The following is a 23721-nucleotide window of genomic DNA, read 5'->3' on the forward strand; positions in this document are numbered from 1 at the left end:
GTGCTTCCACCCCCAACAACTTTTGACTTTTATACATCTAACTTTGTTCCCCATTAATCTTTGAAAGTGTTTTGTCCAAGTGTATCAGTGATTCACCTCATCCCAGGCACCAAAATTCCTGGACACTTTCTAAACTAAACAATAATTTTAAAAGATTAACAGAGCAAAGTGAAACTCTTCCTTCTGGAAATGCCTTATTACACTTTCCCTTGTAAAACTCCTTCCTGATTCTTCAAGCCAATGTGTTCAAATCTCTTTACCTCGCCCTTGTTTTTCCCTTTCTCCTCCCCTAACCACCCCCTGTTCTGTGTGTGTGTGTGTATGTGTTTTAACCTCTTTTCTCAGTCTTCCGCTTTCATCACTCTGCCCAAGACTTTTATTACCATCTGCATTCTATTAACCTGGAAACTTCACTACAGGCTCTAGAATGCTAGGAAGTCACAGCCTCTCCTCTGGTCTGTGTATCCATCCTCTGCTCCTATACTCAGCGATGCGCCAGTAAATCTTTACCAACCAGCTCTCATGGGGAGAGGAAAGACATGCTCCAACGTGAAGTCTGCCAATTTCCATGATGTAAATATACTGATCATGGTTGATTTTTAGCTACCAACTGACATCAACTAGCTCACAAAATGACTGAAAATTAAACAGTTGGCTCTCAACTATTAAACATCGCAAGCTCTACCTAGTCAAAGCTAAATGTCCTGTGGCCTGTGTAACTGTTTTCCTCCTAAGTAGCAACCAGAGTCATCTGGACTGACACTGTAATCACCATGACAGCAGGCTCTTTGCTGCTCATATTTTCTGTTTTATCCTCACCGTCTAGAACTACTCTGGTACCTGGTACACAATAAATGTTTGTGGAATGGATGAGTCAGTATAGATAACATTCTTCTCTATTTTTGGGGTCTACTTAGCATTTTAAATAATGAATTAGAATGCTTATTCATATATCAGATTCCTGTGCCCTTAGAAAATTATTTGGGATAAAATTGAGTTCTGAACCTAAAGGCTGAGAACCTAAAAATGACCCATGGGAATTCCCCAAAGGCCTGTGCAGCCAGATGTCACCTTACTGTTTTAGTGCCCCAATAAATGTCCTAAAGAAAATAACATGAACTTGTTTACAGAAGTGCTATAAATCAGGGAGCATCACCATATAAAAATCACTTGAAAGAGACTGAGTAACTGACAGAGGTGCCTGATAGAGTGGAAACTGCATGATTTGAGATATTTCTAAATTTGTGTCAAATTATTAAACTGAGAGTTTGGATGAATTCCTTAACCTTTGTTTTGCCAACTGTAAAATGCTTATTATAATACCTATCTTGTGTTATGAGGGAGCAAATCTTGTCTGTAACACAGCTGGTGCATGAAAGTGTTTCAAAGATGGCAGGTTATAATCTTAATGATATAAAGAAATCATTGTTCCAATTTCTAGCAGATCTAGATTTTAATTTTGTTCCCTACCAATCATTCCTGAGTGACCTATACAAAGTAGGTATCCATTACCCATTTATTGAATAAATGAATGTGAAAATGATGGGGAAAATGACGAAGTGAGAGGTTGATGACTTATCCTACTTCAGAGGCAATGAGTTGCTTTTTGTGGAGACTAAGGATTTCTTGAGGCAAACAGGAACAATGTCACATGAGGACCCTTATCTGAGGTACCTGCTGATCTGGCTGCCAAGGACAGAGAAGATATTAAGTCCTCTTGTTTTCCCAGCTGGCACTGCTTCTGTTAGTGGAGGAAGGATCAACATCTCTGCAGCTGGCTGTTCTCTGCGCCAGGGCTGAAGCACATTGCAGGAAGGATGGAGACTGGTCTGTCTTGCTCTGCTGCGATGCTTCTATCAGGGGGAGGCAGATTCTCCCTGGCACTGACAGTTCCTTGGTTTCTATTCAAGCAATCAGCTATGCCTTCATGGGACCCCTGAGCTGAGAAACTAGCCCTGCTAGGCAGAAACAGCAGATACAAAGGCCTCTAAGTAGACTCTGGCATAAAAAATTCAAAAGACATGATTAGAGCAATTTTCTTTCTTTCCCAGATGTGATAAAGTCCTCTTGTTACTCTGGGGCTGGCTAGAAAATTCCTCAGGGAATTTCCTTTATCTTTTAAACCGAGGGACTCCCTGAAATGTGGCTCTAGCTAATTCTGTCAGCCACCACTAACAAACTCAAAGGCAATGCTTAATAACAGCAGGGGCCCAGATATAGTCTTCTAGAATCCTAAGGACTAAGTCCTGTACTTGAGAAATCCCCCTGACTTCACAGCACCCGGTGTGAAGTTCAGTGGCTCAGGACAAAGTGGGTTGAGGGAACCAGCCATAGCAAATAGTTTTTTAGGAGGCTAATTTTTCTTGTTACCTATAGAGATGGGGAAGAGGAGATCCCTCTTTTCCCACCTGCTTCTCAGAGGTATCCCAACTTGGGTCACTCTGTGACAAAATCCTAGTTATCTCAGTGTCCTTCTGAGTTTTATCATGTTCTGAGAATTTAAACTACTGGACCACAGCCAGGACTCTCTGGCTGGAAGATGTGCTTTGTGGGCCATATAATTGTTTAAACTGCTTTATAGAGACATAATTGAAGTATAATAATTGCAAATGTTTAAAGTATACAGTTTGATAAAGTTTGACATATATATATATATACCTGTTAAACCATCATCACAATTAAGGTAATAAATATTTCCATCACCCTAACATTCGTCATGCTGCTTTATCATCCTTCTCTTTCTCCATCCCCATGCTCAGGCAAGCACTGACCTGCTTCTGTCACTGTAGATCTGTTTGCATATCATAGAATTTCATGTAAATACAATCTGTCATGATGTACTTTTAAGGAAGGTCTGGCTTTCTTAACATCACCTTTTTGAGATTAATCCATTTTTTGGTGTGTATCAATAGTCCACTACCTTTTAATTGCTGGGTAGTACTCCATTGTGTATATATACCACAATTTCAAAATTAAAATCCATTCACCTGTCAATGGGCATTTGGATTTTTTCCCCTAGTTTCAACTATTACCAATAAATCTTCCATGTATGTTTGCAAACAAGTTTTTGTATGAACATTTGTTTCATGAATTTGTTTCATGAAACATGTATGTTTTCAATTGTCTTTGGCAAGTATCTGAGAATGAAATAGCAGGATGGTAGTTCTCTGTTCACAAATGTATGAACATTTGTATGTTTTCAATTATATTTGGCAAGAATCCAAGAATGAAAAAGCAGGATGGTAGTTCTCTGTAGTGCTTTTTTCTTTTCTACTAGTAATGTATACCTATTCCACTTATATCATGAACTCCAATACATGGTACGGCTAGTCTTTTAAACTGTAGCCATTTTAATGCATATTCAGCAATATCTCAACATGTGTTTGATCTGAATCTTAATGATTCATGATGTTCAACATGTTTTCATGGTTTTGTTCATTTACATATTGTCTTTCATGAACTCTCTATAAAATATTCTGTTTAAGTTGCTTTTTAAAAATTTTTATTTATTCATTTTATTTTTGACTAGGCTGGGTCTTCATTGCTGCAGGGGGTTTTCTCCAGTTGTGGTGATAAGGACTACTCTCTAGTTGTGGTGCACAGATTTCTCATTATGGTTGCTTCTCTTGTTGCAGAGTGTGAGCTCTGGGGCACATGAGCTTCAGTAGTTGTGGTTCACAGTCTCTAGAGCAAAGGCTTAATAGTTGTGGCACACAGGCTTAGTAGTTCTGCAGCATGTGGGATCTTCCCGGACCAGGTATCAAATCCACGTCTCATGCATTGACAGGCAGATTCTTTACCACTGAGTTAACAGGGAAGCCCAGTTCAAATTTTAAATCATGTTGTTTGTTTTCTTGTTAAGTAATTGCAGAAGTTCTGTATGTATTCTTGATACAGGTCTTTTATTCCATTTACATCTTGCTAATATTTTCTTCCTCTCTGTGGCTTGTCTTTTCACTTTCTTAATGGTGTCTGTGTTAGTTTTCTATTGCTTTGTAGCAAATTGCCATAAACAGTACGGCCTTATACATCACCCATTTATTAACTCTCAGATCTGTAGGTTATAAGTTTGGCACTGTGTGACTGGCTTCTCTGTTAAGGGTCTTACAACACCAAAGTGTTAACAAGGCTGTGTAGCTTTCCAGAAGCCCTGGGGAAGAATCTGTTTCCAAGTTCACTAAGGTTATTAGAATTCAGTTCCTTGTGGTTGTAGGACTGAGGTCCCTGTTTCCTTAACACATGGTCCTATCCATATCTTCTGACCAGCAACATTAAATCATTCTTGTGCTTCACATTTCTCTGATTTTCCCTCTGTTTTTTTTCTCTTCAGTTTTTGAGGGTTCATGTGACTACACTTTGTCTATGCAGAAATTCAGGATAGTCTGTATATTTTAAGGTATGTTGATTGTTAACCTAATTTAGACACTGCATTGTTCTCTTTGTCATATAAGGTAGAATATTCACAATCATTCTGGGGATTTAGACATGGGATTTTTTGTTAGGGATTGGGGCATAATTCTGTCTGGCATTAATTATGCTGAAGTTCAATCTAAAAGGATTTTAATTACGATGAAGTTCAATCTACCAAAATTATTTTGTTTTTTCTCTTGTGTGCTTTGTAATCCTTGCCTACTTCTAGGTTGCAAAGATTTTTCCTTATATTTCCTTATAGAAGCTTTTTATAGATTTAGGTTTTGCATTTAGGTAGGTCTATGACTCACTTCATATATGCTGGATCATCGAAAAAGCAAAAGAGTTCCAGAAAAACATCTATTTCTGCTTTATTGACTATGCCAAAGCCATCGACTGTGTGGATCACAATAAACTGTGGAAAATTCTTCAAGAGATGGGAACACCAGACCACCTGACCTGCCTCTTGAGAAACCTGTATGCAGGTCAGGAAGCAACAGTTAGAACTGGACATGGAACAACAGACTGGTTCCAGATTGGGAGAGCAATACATCAAGGCTGTATATTGTCACCCTGCTTATTTAACTTATATGCAGACTACATCATGAGAAACACTGGGCTGGAAGAATCACAAGCTGGAATCAAGATTGCCGGGAGAAGTATCAATAACCTGAGATATGCAGATGACACCACCCTTATGGCAGAAAGTGAAGAGGAACTAAAAAGCCTCTTGATGAAAGTGAAAGAGGAGAGTGGAAAAGTCGGCTTAAAGCTTAATATTCAAAAAACTAAGATCATGGCATCTGGTCCCATCACCTCATGGGAAATAGATGGGGAGACAGTGGAAACAGTGTCAGACTTTATTGTTTTGGGCTCCAAAATCACTGCAGATGGTGACTGCAGCCATGAAATTAAAAGACGCTTACTCCTTGGAAGGAAAGTTATGACCAACCTAGACAGCATATTAAAAAGCAGAGACATTACTTTGCCAACACAGATCCTTCTGGTCAAGGCTATGGTTTTTCCAGTGGTCATGTATGGATGTGAGAGTTTGACTGTGAAGAAAACTGAGCACCAAAAAATTGATGCTTTTGAACTGTGGTGTTGGAGAAGACTCTTGAGAGTCCCTTGGACAGCAAGGAGATCCAAACAGTCCATCCTAAAGGAGATCAGTCCTGGGTGTTCATTGGAAGGACTGATGCTGAAGCTGAAACTCCAATACTTTGGCCACCTCATGCGAAGAGTTGACTCATTGCAAAAGACCCTGATGCTGGGAGTGGTTGGGGGCAGGAGGAGAAGGGGATGACAGAGGATGAGATGGCTGGATGGCATCACCGACTCGATGGACGTGAGTTTGAGTAAACTCTGGGAGTTGGTGATGGACAGGGAGGCCTGGCGTTCTGCGATTCATGGGGTCACAAAGAGTCGGACACAACTGAGCGATTGAACTGAACTGATGACTCACTTCAAGTTAATTTTTGCACGTGGTGTAATATGGCAGTCAATTTCCTTCCCTCCCCCATATAGATATGTGGTTGTTTTGGCACTATTTGTTGAAAATACTCCCCTTTCCCACTTGAATTGAATTGGATTGTTTGTTTACTCAAGTGGTGACAGTTCTCTACATGTACTTGAAATAGTTGAGTTTTTGCAAGTATTTTTATCCCAGTCTGTGGCTTATCTTCTAATTTTCTTTTTAGTAACTTTCAAAGAGCTTTAATTTTATGATGTTTATTATATCTGTTTTTTCTCTTATGATTTATGTTCTTTGTGTCTTATCTAAGAAATCTTGATCTAATACAAGGTAACAAAATTGTCCTCTATGTTATTATGAAAAGTTTTACATTTAAGACTATAATTCACTTTGAGTTAAATTGTGTGTTAGTGTGAGCTGTGGCCTCAGTTTATTTTCTTTCTCTCTTATTTATTTTAATATGGATTTCAAGTTGTTCCAACATAATTTCTAAGTTGAATTTTCTTAATTTATTTGTCAAAAATCAATTGAGCATACATGTGTGGGTGTATTTCTGGACTCTTGTGTGTTCATTTAATCTATGTCTTGATTACTGTAGCTTTGTAATAATCTTGAAACTGGATAGTGTGAAATTTGCAACTTTGTTCTTCTTTATGGAAATTAGTTGGCCTATTTTAGTTCCTTTGCTATCCCATGTAGATTTTACCACAGTCACTTCTAGGTGATTATAATTGCTTTGAATCTATTTATCAATTATGGAAGAATTGACATCTTAACAAAATTAACCTTCCAATCCATTATTGTGGCATATATCACTGTTTAAGTATTCTTTGATTTGTCTTAATAATGTTTTATAATTTTTAGAGTAAAATCATTATCTGTATTTGGCATATTAACACCTAAGTGTGTGTGTAAGTCACTTCAGTCATGTCTGACTCTTTGAGACTCTATGGATTGTAACCTGGCAGGCTCCTTTGTCCATGGGATTCTCCAGGCAAGAATATTGGATTTGGTCCCCTCCTCCAGGAGATCTTCCTGACCCAGGGACCAAACCCACATCTCTTATGTCTCTTACTTTTTATGCTTTTGTAAATATTACTTGTTTTCACTACAATTCCCTGATGTTTGCTAATATAATTGTATATGTAGCTTTTGTGTAGATTCTTTGTAGCTATCTGAGCATAGCTCCCTCTTCCTTTTTGATAGCTCACACTGTATATTTCAGCCTTTTCATCTCCCCCAAATTCTGATCTCTGCCTTAGCAATTCAAAAGGACTGTGACAGCCTGCTTTAACTCCAACCCTCTGTACATTGTCAGGAAATTATCCCCAGGTAGATGGTTGGACAATTTGCCCCTCACCTTTTTAGTTTCCCTTGGCTCAGAAATCCCAAACTTATACAGTCCATTATCTAGTGCTCAAAAATATTGCCTCATGTATTTTGTATATCTTTTTAGTATTTATGTTTAGAGAGTTAGCTCATACCAGTTACTCCGTCATGGCTGGAGGTAGATGTTCCTCCCATAGTTCGTTTAACCAGGTGCTATATATACGTGTGTGTGTGTGTGTGTGTGTGTGTGTGTGTGTATAGTTTCCTACCTTAATTTTACCTATGTTTCAATGAAGGTCTTATGTTGTACATATGTGAGTTTGTAAGATAAATACATAAGAATGGAATTGTCAAGAGCACTTAATTTTTACTAGATATTGACAAATCACTATAAGCATTTGTAATTCCACAATCATCATAAGTGGGCACCCATTTCATAGCTCCCTGCAGAATTTTGCAGATCTTTGCTTAATGGAATGAACATACTCATAGAAAAATAAATGCAAATGATTCTCCAACATTTGAAAGGTGATCTATCTCACCCATATATTTACATATTCTAAAGATACTATTTCTCACTTATATAAGGTTAGTAATATCATGTGAAGCTTTCTTATAAGAAGAAAAGTCTGCATATAGATGTAGAAACAATAAGCCAAAAAATTTTTAAAAATGTAGCAAAGTCTAGACAGACTGGGGGAATGGAAGCTCCATTTTTCCCCTGCCATGTGCTGCTAAGAGTTATCTGAGAGAACAGTAACCATAGCCAAATTATCCCTCAAACCTCTATAGGTTGCTGCCAATCCTTGGCTACCCATTCAGTACCGTTGTCCCTCACTGCATTCCAAGAACTGACTTGTGTCACTGGCATTGCCAAGCGCAAATGATGGATTGCCTGAACTGCTTCCACCAACAAAAAATCTGCAGAACGAAAACAGAACCAAGTCTCAAGCCAAATTCTCAGCACATTTCCTAATTACCCTGTTAAATCTTGTGCAGGGCTGTGGTGAACTCACTCTGATCCTGGCAGCCGACTGCTAGGAGGGAGAGAAGCTTTTGGGGATTTAGAAATTGTGTCTTATTTTAGATAAGGGAATTTGGATTCTTTCCACCTACTGGTTTTCAAGGTCCCTTTTTGCCATTAGACATGTTACGCTCAGTAGAACACAAAGAAGTTTAAACTCAGGATCTGCAAGGTAGACGGTTCTTATCCTAAACATAACCATGCATCACCAAACAGCTCTATTTAGATTAGAGTGTCCAAAAAATATTTTTTTACAAAAATATAGCTTTTCCTCCTTCAGCCCTTAGTGGAAGATCTCTTATCTCATAGAAACTTGGGAACCAAGACTAGACAATCTAGATTTGGGAGACTCTAGAGTTGTTGCTGGAGAAGGAAATGGCAACCCACTCCAGTGTTTTTGCCTAGAGAATCTCGGGGATGGCGGAGCCTGGTGGGCTGCTGTCTATGGGGTCTCACAGAGTCAGACGTGACTGAAACAACTTAGCAGCAGCAGCAGAGTTGTTGCAGGAAGAGGGACCCCTTCCAGGGCCCAAAACTGGGCTCTTGTCTAACACTCGGAAATGAACTGTCCGAGGAGGCACATGTGCTGACAAAGCAAGAGATTTTATTGGGAAGGGCACCCGGGTGGAGAGCAGGAGGGTGAGGGAACCCAGGAGAACTGCTCTGCCGTGGCTCACACTCTCGGGTTTTACAGTGATAGAATTAGTTTCTGGGTGGTCTTTGGCCAATCATTCTAATTCAGAGTCTCTCCTGGTGGTGCACGCATCGCTCAGCCAAGATGGATGCTAGCGAGAGGGATTCTGGGAAGTGGACGGACACGCGGTGTCTCCTTTTGACCTTTCCCGAACTCTTCCAGTTGGTGGTGGCTTATTAGTTCCATATTCCTTATCAGGACCTCCTGTCATAAAACAACTCATGCAAATGGTTACCATGGTGCCTGGCCGGGGTGGGCGGTTTCAGTCAGTGTGCTTCCCCTAACAGAGTCATCATGCATACATTTGAATCTCAGCTCTATCCCTAATGGGTACATAAGCTTGGGTATTTATTTATCCTTCTATGCCTCAGTTTCTTTATAAAATAATATTGAATATTAATAAATATTAATAAGTAAGTATAATAAATATTCAAGATGTTGAATAGTAATAACTTATTTATTTGAAGTTATTATCATTATTTCTGTGATTATTAGTTATGTTTGATAACTGTGAATAGAGACACCATGGAGAACGGCTCCGAGAACAGAGGGACAGTGACTGCTTACATGTTAGTTAATAAGTTAGCCAAACATTTTAAATGGCAACTATACCCTCAGTACATTGCTAGTCTGTGATCCTCAGCTATGTGTGTTCAGTGGTCCATTTAAAATAAAGTGGATAATATATGTGAAGATCTGATGAAAGAAGGAGGATATCACAAAAATATCACTATTGTTATCAATATGTAACAATTCAAGAACTGCATTCTTAAAACAATCAACAAAGAAGTCAAGAATAGGTTTACACTGAAGTCTCTGTGTTACTTTGCTTTACTTGGACTGTTTCAATAGACTCATAATGTCCTTTGGAAGGAATTAAAAGGGTGAGGCTTAACTCGTATCTTTAGCAAGATCCTACTCCAATTCATCCTACTGCTCAGGCAGACAGATGTGTCCTCTGAAATTCATGTCTGATCTTATCAACCCACACTAAGCACCTTTGAAAACTTAGCAGTGACTTATATGACTACATTTAAATTTCATGGCATATTTTGTGTTTGTCCTGCTGCATTCTTATACTTCATGCTCACCTACACCTTCCTCATGTTAAACCAAACTACTCACTGTTCCCCTGGTAAGCTGGTGTCAAATGCCATGAATCTTACATCAGAGGAAGTTATTTTGCTTCTATCTGAAATCTCACAGTTCCTTGCCACTACACATGACATTTGAAAGATAAAATGTCACCATACATTTTCCTGCATGACTGTATACACACATATACATGTACATGTAAGTGCGTACATATAACACAATACAAAATGTTATAACCTAATGGTCAAGGCTTTATTTCTGGAGTTAGTTCTGGGTTTAAATCCTGTTTCTGTCACTTACTATCACGTTTAATGAGTGAAGGATTTCTTATAATACGTGCTCCAGACTGTAAAGTTCTTTAATTCAAGGGAAAGTGGAATGTGGACTGAAGGAATGGGAGAAGTCTTTCTAGAGCAGTTGAGAGAACAGGGTTGAGTCTTCAAGACTAAAAAGGATAAGAAACATTAGACAAGAGGGCAAGAATAATGCAGACAATGTGCTTTGCTTATGAAGAGAAAACACAGAGGACTGGAACAGTCTTGAATCTTTGGCTGTGATTTGGCTAAATGAAGCAAACAACATTCTTTAACGACACAAGACTCTCATATTCCACACTTGAAAAAGCAAACTAGCTACAAGAGTAGCTGTCGGTCCCAGTTTAGATATTTCTGAATGAAAATGGGAATCTCAACTTGAGAATAACTTTGCTCCCTTGCAAAAGCATTGTCATTGCAGTGAAGTCAGAAACCTTGAACGTCATCTGCAGTTTTTTAGATTGCAAGTCAAATCTTAATGGGGTGAAAGAATTTGGAGTGAAGTAGATGGAGTCCTGGACTGAGTGGGCCATTATTCATTACCTGGAGACTTTTTAGCAAATTACCTACCTCTCTATTTCAAGTTCCTCAGCAAAGAAAAGGATAATATCTGACCTATTTTCACTGCAAGTTTTTTGTTTTTGTGGTTTGTTTTTGTTGTTAGTATTTTAGCTGTAAATACACCTGAAATAATTAAAACTGTTTGCAAGCTTATTTGAGGTAATAGTGTGGGGGAGTGGTACTGTATCATTTAGAGAGCAGAAACAGAAAGTACTGTGGTCAGCACCTCTTACAGACACTAACGCTGAGGAAATACCTGCATTGGCTGTGTTTCCAAAGGTCTTTTCGGCCATTGTTAAAGCTAGGAGGTTGATACTGAGTCTATTCTTATATCTGAATGTCTGTGTGTTTAATTGTAGAGGTGTCCCTTATGAAAAACTCAGATCTCTTTGAAACCACTATGGAAAAGAATACTATTATTAAGATGGTCAGTGTATTGGACTGAAGGTGCTCATACTTCGTTCACAATCTTCTCATTAAGAGGTGGACCTATTTTTCTTTCCCTTGAATCTGACCTGGCTTTGCTTTGACCAAGAAAATACAATAAAATTAAAGTGATATTGAGCTTTTTCCAGGTGCAGCCTTTAAGAGAACTGCCAACTTCTGTCTCAGGCTTTTCAAGTCCGAGGTCTTCATGTAATAGTTGGACTTCCTGCTGGAGAGACCAATGAAGAGACCAGAGATTGAATGGAGGAGGACTCAGCTGAGCCCAAACTTGTCAGGGTTAGATAACTCTGACTAAGCACTGAACATGTTTAAAAAAAATAAAAACAAAATATGGCTGTCTCAGATTTTCAGAACCTTCCAAGCACTAGTTGACCCTATTCTGCATTATGTGGAGCACAAGAATTTCCCAGTTGACCTATTACCAAATTCCTGGTCAAAAAATCATAGGATATGATACAGTGATGGTTGTTAAAGCCACTAAGTTTTCGGATAGTTTTTCCTTTTTTAAAATGAAGCCTTTTTTCACAAGCAAGGTGCATGCAAAGAAACTCATATAGCAAAATTAGGAAGTGATGGACCAAATAGATCAATACCATTGCCATGCCTGTAATTAGTTAATTGAACCATCAGTGAAAAGTTTATTAATGCAGTTTTCAGTGAGAAGTTTGCTTTGTTAATTTTGAAGATCATTTAAAGTGATAAAAAGAGGGAACATATTGTATAACTCAATCAATGCTGGTTTCTGACAATAGTTTTCTTGTTAAATTTACACCAGATAATATCATAGTATAAGGAACATATCATGCCCAGATTCCACTTTGAGGCAAAGGTAAGTGCAGAACTCTTTAAAAATGCTTAATAATTACTGTCAACCATCTATGCTCTCACTTGCCCCTCGGAAACTGTACACATCTAAATTAATTAAGCTTCAGAATGCCTCTGTGATGCGGAAAAGGAATAACAAGGAATCATTTTACCCAGCACTGAAACACAGTCACCTCTTGGGTTGAACACAACAGCTGTTTAGCAGCTGTAAGGGAATCCTGAACTATCATTCTGGGCAGCCATGCTAAAGAGGATAACGGACCTGATTGAAATTGCAAAGGAAATTTGAGTAGACAGGATGCAATTACCTGAATTGGAGCCCAGCCAGCTCACCAGGGCTAAGTGGCAAGTGACTGGGGCTGAAGAGCATGTCTTCTGCATATTTCACCAGAACACTGGGACCATTCAGCGCCCTGTGTGGACAATAATCAGAGGCTGTGTAAGCCTGTGATCCTGAACCTGCATTACAGCTCCCCAAAACACATTTCTTTCTAGAATGATATGGCTATTCTGTTAAATCTATCTGGGAACCAAAGTTCATATGGGCACTGAACATAAATGTGAACAGCCAAAGTTATGCCCCTAACCCTAATTGCTATTGGATGTTAAACTGTTAAATCACTCATCGTAACACAGTTTGATGCACATATTTTAAGGATCTGAAAAATAATAAAGTGGTTTCTACACTGATATACTTACACATATATCAATATGATGACTATTAAGCCATAAGCATACAAGATAAATGACATTTGTGTTTAAATTCAAGAGGCACTGAGGATCACATTTCCCTTTAAAAATTGAAAGAATGACTAAAGATAAAGGAACTAACTGTAAAGTCTATATCCTTACAGGAAAAACAAGGGTTTTTAGATGATACACATTCTAATAACCTACTCAACCTAAAATCTGATAAGTTTCTGCATCTGAAGAGCAATTGCTGGCTTTTCTTTTTTTATTTATTTTTTATTTGGACATATATTTGATTTACAGTGTTGTGTTGGTTTCAGGTGTACAATCATGGTATTTAGTTATACATAGATGTATTCTTTTTCAGTTTCTTTTCCCATGTAGATTATTACAGAATATTAACTACAGTTCCCTGTTCTGTACAGAAGGTCCTTGCTGATTATCTATTTTATATGTCAATTTCATCCTCCTATTTTATCCCTCCTCTCCACCTTCCCCCTGCCCCATTAACATACATTGTTATCTAAGTCTGTATCAGTTTCTGTTTTGTAAATAACTTCATTTGTATCATTTTTTTTTTAGTTTTCACATTTAAGTGATAGCATATGATATGTCTCTTGATATGACTTACTTCAGTTAGTATAATCATACCCAGGTCCACCCATGTTGCTACAAATGGCATTTTTCATTATTTTTTATGGCTGAGTAATATTCCATTATATATATGCACCACATCTGCTTTGGCCTATTCCTCTGTTGATGGACATTTAAGTTGCTTCCATGTCTTGGCTATTGCAAATAATGCTGCAATGAGCATTGAGGTGCATGTATCTTCTTGAAGGATGGTTTTCTCCAGATACATGCCTAAGAATGGTATTGCTTGATCATATGGTAGCTCTAAAGGCTCTAGTCCGTGGGGTCACAAAAAGTCAGACACAATTGACCACACACACACACACACACGATTGCTCTAGTTTTAGTTTTATAAGGAATCTCCATACTGTTCTCCATAGTGGCTGGCTTTACTCTTAAGTAAAACAACTAATTTTCTGAAAGCATTTTTAAACAAGGTCACTGATTAAACAGTATTAATGAATTAAAATTAATTTACCTAAAGAAAATACTCAAGAAGTTTTTAAGTCAGCCAGTTACAGGACCCCTATGCCAACATCAGAGAACTGGGGTTGTGGAATTCTATACTTGACTTCCCATGTAATATAATGCACTTATACTCTAATGAAAAAAGCCCCCTACCAAGTGCTTAGACGAAGTGAGATGAGAAAACAAACAAGAGGATGGACTTAAAGGGTCTTCCTGCTTAGTAAAGGTAAATCATATGTTCAATAAAATAATCCTTGAACTTTTCTCCTTCTTCCCATAAAAGATATGAAAAATCAAAAATGTTTCATTATATCTATTCAGCTTGCTCACATAAAGTTTGGATGCACTAAAGCACTTTTTTACTCCAAGTGTGGTCCGCAGAGCTGCAGCACTGGTATCACATGGAAAATTCAGAATCCCAGGTCCCACCCCAGACCTATGGAATCAGAATCCAGATTTTGACATGATCTACAAGCAATGCATAAGCACATGAAAGTTTGAGATGCTCTGCTTTAGCATATTATGTTTTTGAAGCCTGCTAGACCCATATACATCATTTAACCTTGTTTGACTCAGTACTTGTCTTTGAATATCATCAAGGACCTAGACCTATACATGCAATAATAATTTACCCCTCATCATATTCAGCTGAGGCTTCCCTGGTGGCTCAGATGGTAAAGAATCTGCCTGCAGTGCAAGAGACCCAGGTTTGACCCCTGGGTCAGGAAGATTTCCTGGAGAAAGGAATGGCTACCTGCTTCAGTATTGTGTCCTGGAGAAGATTTTGAGAGTCCCTTGGACAACAACTGAGCTATCAGGGAAGCCTCGATATGCAGATGACATTCCCCCTTAAGGCAGAAAGTGAAGAAGAACTAAAGAGCCCCTTGATGAAAGTGAAAGAGGAGAGTGAAAAAGTTGGCTTAAAACTCAACATTCAGAAAATGAAGATCATGGCATCTGGTCCCATTACCTCATGGCAAATAAATGGGGAAACAATGACAGACTATTTTCTTGGGCCCCAAAATCACTGCAGATGGTGACTGCAGCCATGAAATTAAAAGATGCTTGCTTCTTGGAAGAAAAGCTATGACCAAACTAGACAGCATTTTAAAAAGCAGAGACATTACTTTGCCAACAAAGGTGCATCTAGTCAAGGCTATGGTTTTTCCAGTAGTCATGTATGGATGTGAGAGTTGGACCATAAAGAAAGCTGAGTGCCCAAGAATTGATGCTTTTGAACTGTGGTGTTGGAGAAGACTCTTGAGAGTCCCTTGGACTGCAAGGAGATCCAACCAGTCCATCCTAAAGGAAGTCAACCCTGAATATTTATTGGAAGGACTGTTGCTGAAGCTGAAACTAAAGCTCCAATACTTTGGCCACCTGATGTGAAGAACCGACTCATTGGAAAAGACCCTGATGCTGGGAAAGATTAATGGCAGGGGGTGAAGGGGGCAACTGGGGGTGAGATGGTTAGATGCCATCACTGACTCAATGAACATGAGTTTGAGCAAGCTCCTGGAGATAGTGAAGGACAGGGAAGCCTGGTGTGCTGCAGCCCATGGGGTGGCAAACAGTCGGACACAACTGAGCAACTAAACAACAAATATTCAATTAATATTTTCAACAGTTATGTACTGTTCATTTTTTTCAAGTAAATATTGGAATAATTATTTTATTGTTGATTCTTCAGGGTGTTCTATTTAAAGATATATTCAAATTACAAGTAATAGCTTTGAAAACCAGAAATTCAATAAACTAAAGACCCTTTTTGCTCTGCTTTCAATTTTTCAACCACAGCAATTATTTCTCTTATGCTAAAGGACTTATGTGTTTGTGATGCATCACCATGTTATGTAGGCCTATAGTGGGTTGTAATTTTACATAAACTTATTCCATTTAGCTTAATAGTATTCATTTATAACTCAGTTTATAAAACACTCTTCACTTGAGAGTAATAAAATTGCATTTTGTTAACAAAACATCTGTAATTTAGTTTTGTTACTGAGTCATATTAGCATCATTATTCAAAATTAGCGAGGCTTTACCATATAAGTCATGGCTGCAGACATCAGCCACAATTGTGTATATAATACAAACACTGATTTTAAGATGTAGAATTTGTTTAGATGTGGCACTCTCTAGGAGTACACAAAGCATGCTTCTTCAAGCCCAGAGGACCTGATAAACTCTCTTGGAGCCACTGTGTCCAGAGTGTAGAGGAAATCTGATTCAAACTCTTCTTTGGGCTGGGCTTGTGCATCAGCTGTCATTTTAAGAAAGCATTCTATGTGCAGAAGTTTGAAAGTTACTTATTTTTGTCTAGTTTATCATCCACCAAGAACACGCCTTGGTGAGCAGAGACAGTGACTAATACAACTGGCAGGAAAACCAAGATTATTCATCTTAAGTTTGTGACAGACATGTTTTTTAAAAGAAATGCAGTAAGTATGTCACTCTAAGGAAAACAAGTTAGAATAGATGTTACCAATGAAAAGTTTAAGAAAATTGAATCTGAAAACTTGTTTAAACCACCATGACCTAAAAGATTAACAAAATTTTAAGACTTTTCTGATTAGATCTGTGGTGATATTATTGAATGGGATTCATTTGATACTTTTTAATGAAATGTGTCTATATTTAGAATATCTTCATTATTCAATGATCCAAGATTTTCCATTCAAAGGTATAAAAAGAGCTACCAAAATGTATGATAGACTAGTTAGCTGATTTTAATAGAGTAGTAAAAGTTCACTAATATAGCATCAGATTCCACATTGTAACTAAGTTTTTAATGTGTGTGTGTGCTCAGTGATGTCCAACAGTCTGTGGCCCCATGGACTGTAACCTGCCAGGGTCCCCTTTCCATGGAATTTTCTAGACAAGTATACTGGAGCAGATTGTCATTTCCTACTCCAGAGAATATTCCTGACCAGGGATTAAAGATGCTATTTTTTAAAAAAATAAACTACCACTTCTCTAGTTTTGATGTAGGATCAGAAAATAATATCTACCATTAGCCAAAAGACTATCAAAATATTCCCCCCATCAATATGTGGCCATTTTTTCTTTTATTTCAATCTAACAATATATCACATCAGAAAAAATGCAGAATCAGATATGAGAATCTGGCTGTCTTCTGTTTAGCTGAACATTAAAGTGATTTGCAAACCTGTAAAAATGTCACTCGTCTTGCTGCTTTTTGTTCTGTTTTGGAGACATATAAGAAGAGACATAGAAGGAAAAAAACAAACAAAAACAAGTGTCGTTAGGAACCCTGGAAACGTCAGCTGCCACACAATCCATGTTACCATCTTTGGTTCAGGTCCTGAAGATTGTCCATGATGAGACATCTCAGGCGAGGGGGTGGCCCCTGCTCAGAGATACTAAGAGATGGAACTAGCTTTCCTGAGAGGTAGTGTGTTTTCCGTCACTGAAGATGTCCAAGGGTGTGTGGGATGACTTAGACCACAGACCTTAAAAATCAGCTGGGAGTCATCTTAAAATGCAGATTCTGATTCAGTGATCTGCCCTGGTGCCTGAGATTCTGAATTTCTAACACGTCCCTAGATGCTGCTGCTGCTTTTGGTCCATGGAACACACCTGAGGGCTTTCCAGTAATTAGGAAAGATGAAGCTGAAGCATGCTTTCTAGGTTATAAGAATCACCTCATATCCTTGTTAATCCAGCTTTCTAGCTTCCTCCCCAGGAGACTGTGACTTAGTTGATTTTGGTGGAAGTCTGGAAACTGTGTTCTTTAAAAGGAAATTCTTATGATTAGTTCAATTGGAGAACACTAAGTAGATGATCTTCCATGATCTTTCCACAGTGTAATTCTGTATTTCCCATAGCACTAGCTATTGATTTTATATCTACATTTTTTGTTAGTTTTTGCCTTTTGCTTTTGTCTTTTTTTGTCTCAGAATCAATAAGATTTCTAAGGAGGGAATCACCCCCTTTTATCTTTAATAACCAAGCATAAGCTCTCCGTATATGAACCTGCTCTCATGGTTTGGTGGTTAAGTGATTTGGGTAGGTGATATAATTTTATTTGTATAACAACTCTGTGAGTTTCATATTATTTCCCTCATTTGTGTGGATTAAAAACTTGGTAGAAGCCAAGTGACTTGCTCAAGGTCATGCAGACGCAAGAAGTCATGAGGTCAGGATTTGGCTCTCATCTCGGCCTGTAGCCTGGCTGCTCAGACACTAGACCCCTGATGCTGCAGTGCACCCCCCTCTGTGCGTGCAAGTCACAGCGCCTGCACGCTGCTCACACCCCTGCTCTGTCCTTACCACCATGTCTCCTTTTAATTTGGCTTTACCTCTGCTCCTCAGGACTTCGTGTTCTTACGTTAGTCTTTGCTCTCCCCAGGCTCCCAGCCCTGAATAAACACCAGCCCCGATTCTGGGGTCAGGGTCGCTCTTTCTAATCTCTCTCTCTGGTCTTTGTGAACATCCACATTCATCTGGGTCTGGACAAAAGGCCAAATTGTGATGCAGTGAGGTTCTGATGACAGGCTCCTCAAAACAGCAGTAAAATGTGTTGCCTGAGCTCTTCTTCAGTCAGAACCAACCATCCTGCATAGAGCTATGTGGTGGGCTTGGTAGGATGGGGAAATTAGCCCTCATAGGCGGTTAATAGTGACTTTGGCTAATTTTCTTTTCTGGATCTTAGTGATAATTGGTATAAATTCCATGGAGCTCATTTTTTTTTATTAACTTAATACAGATGCATTGAGCACCTACAATATGCCAGGCACCATCTGGTAGCTGGAGGTACAATACTGGTCTAAAGCAGACAAGGATGTTGTGTTCCTGAAGTGATGATCCAATGAGAGTCAGATTTTAAACAAATAATCACAATAATGACAGTGTAATTGCATGCCAGTAGCACAACCATTGGGGGCTTCCCTGGTGGCTCAGAGGTTAAAGCGTCTGCCTCCAATGCGGGAGACCCGGGTTCGATCCCTGGGTTGGGAAGATCCCCTGGAAAAGGAAATGGTAACCCACTCCAGTATTCTTGCCTGGTGAATCCCATGGATGGAGGAGCCTGGTAGGCTACAGTCCACGGGGTCGCAAAGAGTTGGACACAACTGAGCGACTTCACTTTATTTCAGCAGAACTATGAAGCAAAGGAATCCAGTTCCTTGAGTTATAACTGTGGAAATGGAATTAATTTAAAGGCTCAGAAAATAATACCAGATAAACATATATACCTGGTGCTTTACTGTGTGTCCTACACTGTATTAAGTGGCTTTTAATCAAAATGTATTATTAATATTTTATGCAATTTATAAATATTACTTTCCATGTGCAGTTTGGACTATATTCCCTATGTTGTACAGTACATCCTGGAGTATCTGACACCCAATAGTTTGTACCTCTCACTCAACATTGAACATGAGTGATCTCAGGCTGTCCTAAAAACAGCTACATGAGCAAGTTACCTCATAATATTGGTGAGAAAGCTGAGGCTCAACAGTAAATGCTTAATCTCAGCATGTGCTTCCACTGACCACTAAAGCTCCCTGCTGGCTGCTCATTCCATCTGGTCAGAGCAGAGAGAAATTCTGCAGAATTCAGTGTGGAACAGACTGCTCCATCCTGCTCCCATTTGAGGTTCTCTGCCAGAGTTCCCAAGTGCTAGTTCTCTTCGAGGCTGAAGGTTGTTTATCTGAGATTTTTAAGGAAAGATTTGCTTGTTTGAAATTGTGTGTAGCAATTGCTACCTAGGAATTAAGAGGTCAGTGAGATTGAACCATTCTGTGCAAAGGAGGTGGGAAAGGCAATGGGAGCTGGTCTCTAAATCAGTAAAGGCTAAGCCTTGAGGAAATTTAAATCCAAACTAAAAATGTTTAGCACCTTGATCCCCAAATCCAAAAATAGTAGCACTACTACTGAACCAAAACACCCCACTTCAGTTTGCAGGGCCTGCTCTGCCTTTGGTCATTCTGAATCATCACAGGAAGATTACAAGTCAAGTCCACTCAATACTAGGTACACTTATATCTTCCTAATTCTTTATTTAGTTTTCATGAAATGCATAGGTTTTCATTTGTATAAAACTTTGACATTTTTCTCAATGGGTTTGCATGCTTGCTCAGTAGCTCAGTCGTGTCCAACTCCTGGCTACTCCATGGACTGTAGCCTGCCAGGCTTCTCTGCGCATGGGATTGTTCAGGCAAGATTACTGGAGTCTGCTGCCATTTCCTCCTCTGGGGACTTGTCTTGAACAAGGGATCAAACCCACGTCTCCTGCACTGGCACCTGGGACGCCCACTTCAATGGGTTTACTTAGGGTAGAATCTGATACCCTTAGTCTTGTGATTATGACTTTACATATTGTAAATCTAAGCTGCTGAGGACTGAAAACAGTGGATCAAAACTCCAAAACTCATATAGCCCATCAGTAACCTAGCTAGGATTGCCACAGACCTCAGGAGTTTTGATCCTATGTACTTCCTTACTAAATAAAAGACCATCATTCACTGTAAATTAATGAGACCATTTTATTACCCAGAATTAGCTTATGCTGTAGACTTGCTTAAAAATGCAATAATTGTATATAAGATTTTAGGTTATAAAATGTCAACAGAATATGTAACAGAATGATCCATCATCATATGGATTTCAATGTATGTCAGGGTAACTTGTATTCACTGATATAAACAACTGCTATTCATTGACCTTGAAATAGCAGGAGAGCCAGTTTTCCTGTCCTATGAATAGTATAAAGTAGTATCATGCAGAATATTACCTTAAACTTAAATATGTATGACCGTGTGCTTCTATGCCATAAAGGTGCCATGTTTTAAAAAATAAGCACAGTTAATGCAACAAAATTAACCATAAATTATTTCACTTTTAACTTGGATTTCTAGAATATCATGCAAGTGAATCATAGTCCCATTAATATCACTGAAAACTCCCCGTGTCATGTTTCTACTGAACCACTCTCTGAAAAAACACAGCCCTCCTGCCTTTTCACCTAATGATCCACTACAGATATTGCAAGATTTGATCTGGGGCATCAGAGTTCCCTCTCATATGGTGAAATTAGAAAGATAAAGTCTAAGCTCAAACAACCTAATTCAGGACAGGAAAATGGCTGGGATCAGTACAGACTGTTTGATTTTTATACACCATCCCAAGTATAATTCAGGTCTCCCTGAGCAGACTGCACAGATTTATCTGATGGACTCCAGGGACTCAGCGTGTTGGATAGTGCTTTGGATGAGAACTGGGAGAGAGCAGGTTGGCCAAGGAAACCCACTTGCATTCAAGTTCAGAAACATTTAGAAATAGTGATGTTGAAGACCCTTCTCAATATTTCATAGTATTTGCAGTATATTTCTCTCGCCTTCATTCTTCACTCATTAATTCCCCAAGAATGGATTGCACGCTACAGTAGACGAAGTTCCTTGTGAGATACTACTGGGGGTGTCTTGAATAACTAACCGTGTCTACTCCTTGATGTCACTGCCCTGGTCAGTAGAGGGTCCCTCTATGTTTCCCACTGGTCTGGCGGACACTTCACCAGTCCATGCTCACTAGATAGGCATGTGCTTTGAGTGGTCTCTTGCAGGAATTTAGTGTTTTCTGAATTACAAGTAGTTAGATCGTCTGTTCTCTGTTTTGTTTTTAAGCTGCCTCTTAATTTCTGTTTCTATCCTTGTGACCACTTTTCGATTTATTAGCATATGCTTATCAGAATTCCCAGAGGCTAAAGCAGGTTACTGTTTAGAAATGCCACTGTTTAAATTCCAAAGGATACAATTAAGCAACCAGCAAGAACCCAAGCACAGGGCTCCTGTCTGGTCAGAAGCCTGTGCCTGCATGCGTGCTCAGTCGTGTCCGACTTTTTGTGACCTTATGGACTGAGCCTGCCCGGCTCCTTTATCCATGGGATTCTCCGGGCAAGAATACTGGAGTGGGTTGCCCTGCCCTCCTTCAGGGGATCTTCCCAACTCAGAGATTGAACTCGTGTCTCCTGCATTGCAGATGGATTCTTTACTGGTGAGCCACAGGGGACGCCCTGGTCTGAAGTCTTTAAATCTCTGTAAATCACCTAACATGACTGACCATTCTGGTTTGCCCTGGACTGGGCAGGGCAGAGCAGGATTGGGGGTGGATAGTCATTGCAAATTGAGGGACTTGCTGTGATAAAACTGGGACAATCCCAGGCAAACTGACTTGATTGGTCAAAATATAATTGGCTGCAGTTATCACGAAGGGCCCTAGGCTAAATTTGCCCCTGCATAGGGGGCAAATCCCATTTCTGGGAAGAGGAAGCTGCTTTTTGAAATGTCGTGGTTCTGCTTCCTACTCTGGCATAGTCACTGCAGACCAGAGGGGATCTTCTGTTTAAAACTGTTGGGACTGTAATAGCGGTCCCTGCTCTTTGCTTTTTGGTCCTGTGAAATTTACCATGTAGATTCTTATTCACACAGAGGAATCCATGAGAGAGAAAAATGCAGGTCAGCTCGTGCACCAACTAGTCCAAGAAATCATAGTCCCTACTGTGGAATGCAGACCACTGTAGGGACCTTGCTTGAAATCTCAGGGAGAGGTAAGCTCAGCAGATCATAGAGCCCATTTTTCTTATCTTTCTAGACTTGACATTGAGTATGAGCCTTCCTTTCCCTAGACACAGCACAGATGTAGATCTCTAGCACCTAGACAGCTGACTTTTCATCTTGACTCTGTCACTCTTTATGTAACTTGGAGCAAGTCACTTCCCTTGGGCCCCTGTGTCTTCATTCATCAGATGAGGATGTTAAAGTAGATCATTCTTAGTTTATGTCAACTCTGCACTTATAGATAAGACTTTCAAGGGATCAGGATCCATCTCAGTACTTTACATGTTTTAATTCATGTAATAATCCTTGCAACTGCTTTCAGAAGTAGGTACTATTATCATCCCAATTTGATAGATGCACATTTGTTTTCAGATCCACCCTCTATAATTTCCCATTCTGTTGGAATACTTGGAAGACCAACTTCTGTGAGTGCCATTCCTTCTTTCTGGTTTCTGTTTCAATTCTGCCACCAGGGAGCAGGAAATTGTAGGAAAGGGAAAGAGTGAGGTTGGGGTACTTATTCCCCAACTCCCTCACCCTGGGGTCCCCTTTGGATGGATGCATCTCTTGACTGAAACTTGCATCTTCTGCCAGCCAGCCATCCCCACACAGCTCTCCTCTCTCTGTGTGTTCCACCTTCTCCCTCTTCAGCCCTGGGAAGGGAGCAGATCCTGGCACTGTTAACAGTTGAGATACCAAGTCTTTCTGTGTGGTTCCCAGGAAACTTCCCACACCTTTGTGAAAAACCCTATTATTAAACTTTCCTCAAATTCCCTAGTCTTTATCCTAAGTGGTTGAAGTAGGATTCAAAATCCAAGGATGGATTTCAGAACCCACGGGGGTAACGTCCATGTTCTGTTGCCCTATAAAGTCAGTGATTACTTGATGTAGAACCAGGTTTAATTTATCTCTTAGTCTCTGAAACTGTTCTGACACTCTATGAAAAGTAACATTAGCACTTCTGGGGATTGTATTAGACCCCGCCTATATATGAATCTTGTACCATTAAGTAATTCATACAGAAAGTGATGAAGAAGGAAATGGCAACCACTCTAGTATTCTTGACTGGAAAATCCCATGGGCAGAGGAGCCTGGCAGACTGCAGTCCATGGGAGTGCAAAGAGTTGGACCTGACTGAACACGCACAGAAAGTGAAAAGTGCTATAGGCTTTGGAATC

General features: G+C 39.4%; 1 non-coding gene across 1 annotated transcript; it reads left to right on the forward strand.

The window, feature by feature from the left end:
- Positions 1–18872: 18872 nt before the first annotated feature.
- On the forward strand, positions 18873–18944 carry TRNAW-CCA. The gene has a single exon. It is a non-coding gene; the product is annotated as a tRNA-Trp (tRNA).
- The last annotated feature ends 4777 nt before the right edge of the window (positions 18945–23721 follow it).

The sequence above is a fragment of the Cervus elaphus genome, chromosome 15 (genome assembly GCF_910594005.1).
Source record: "Cervus elaphus chromosome 15, mCerEla1.1, whole genome shotgun sequence".
Classification (NCBI taxonomy): domain Eukaryota; kingdom Metazoa; phylum Chordata; class Mammalia; order Artiodactyla; family Cervidae; genus Cervus; species Cervus elaphus.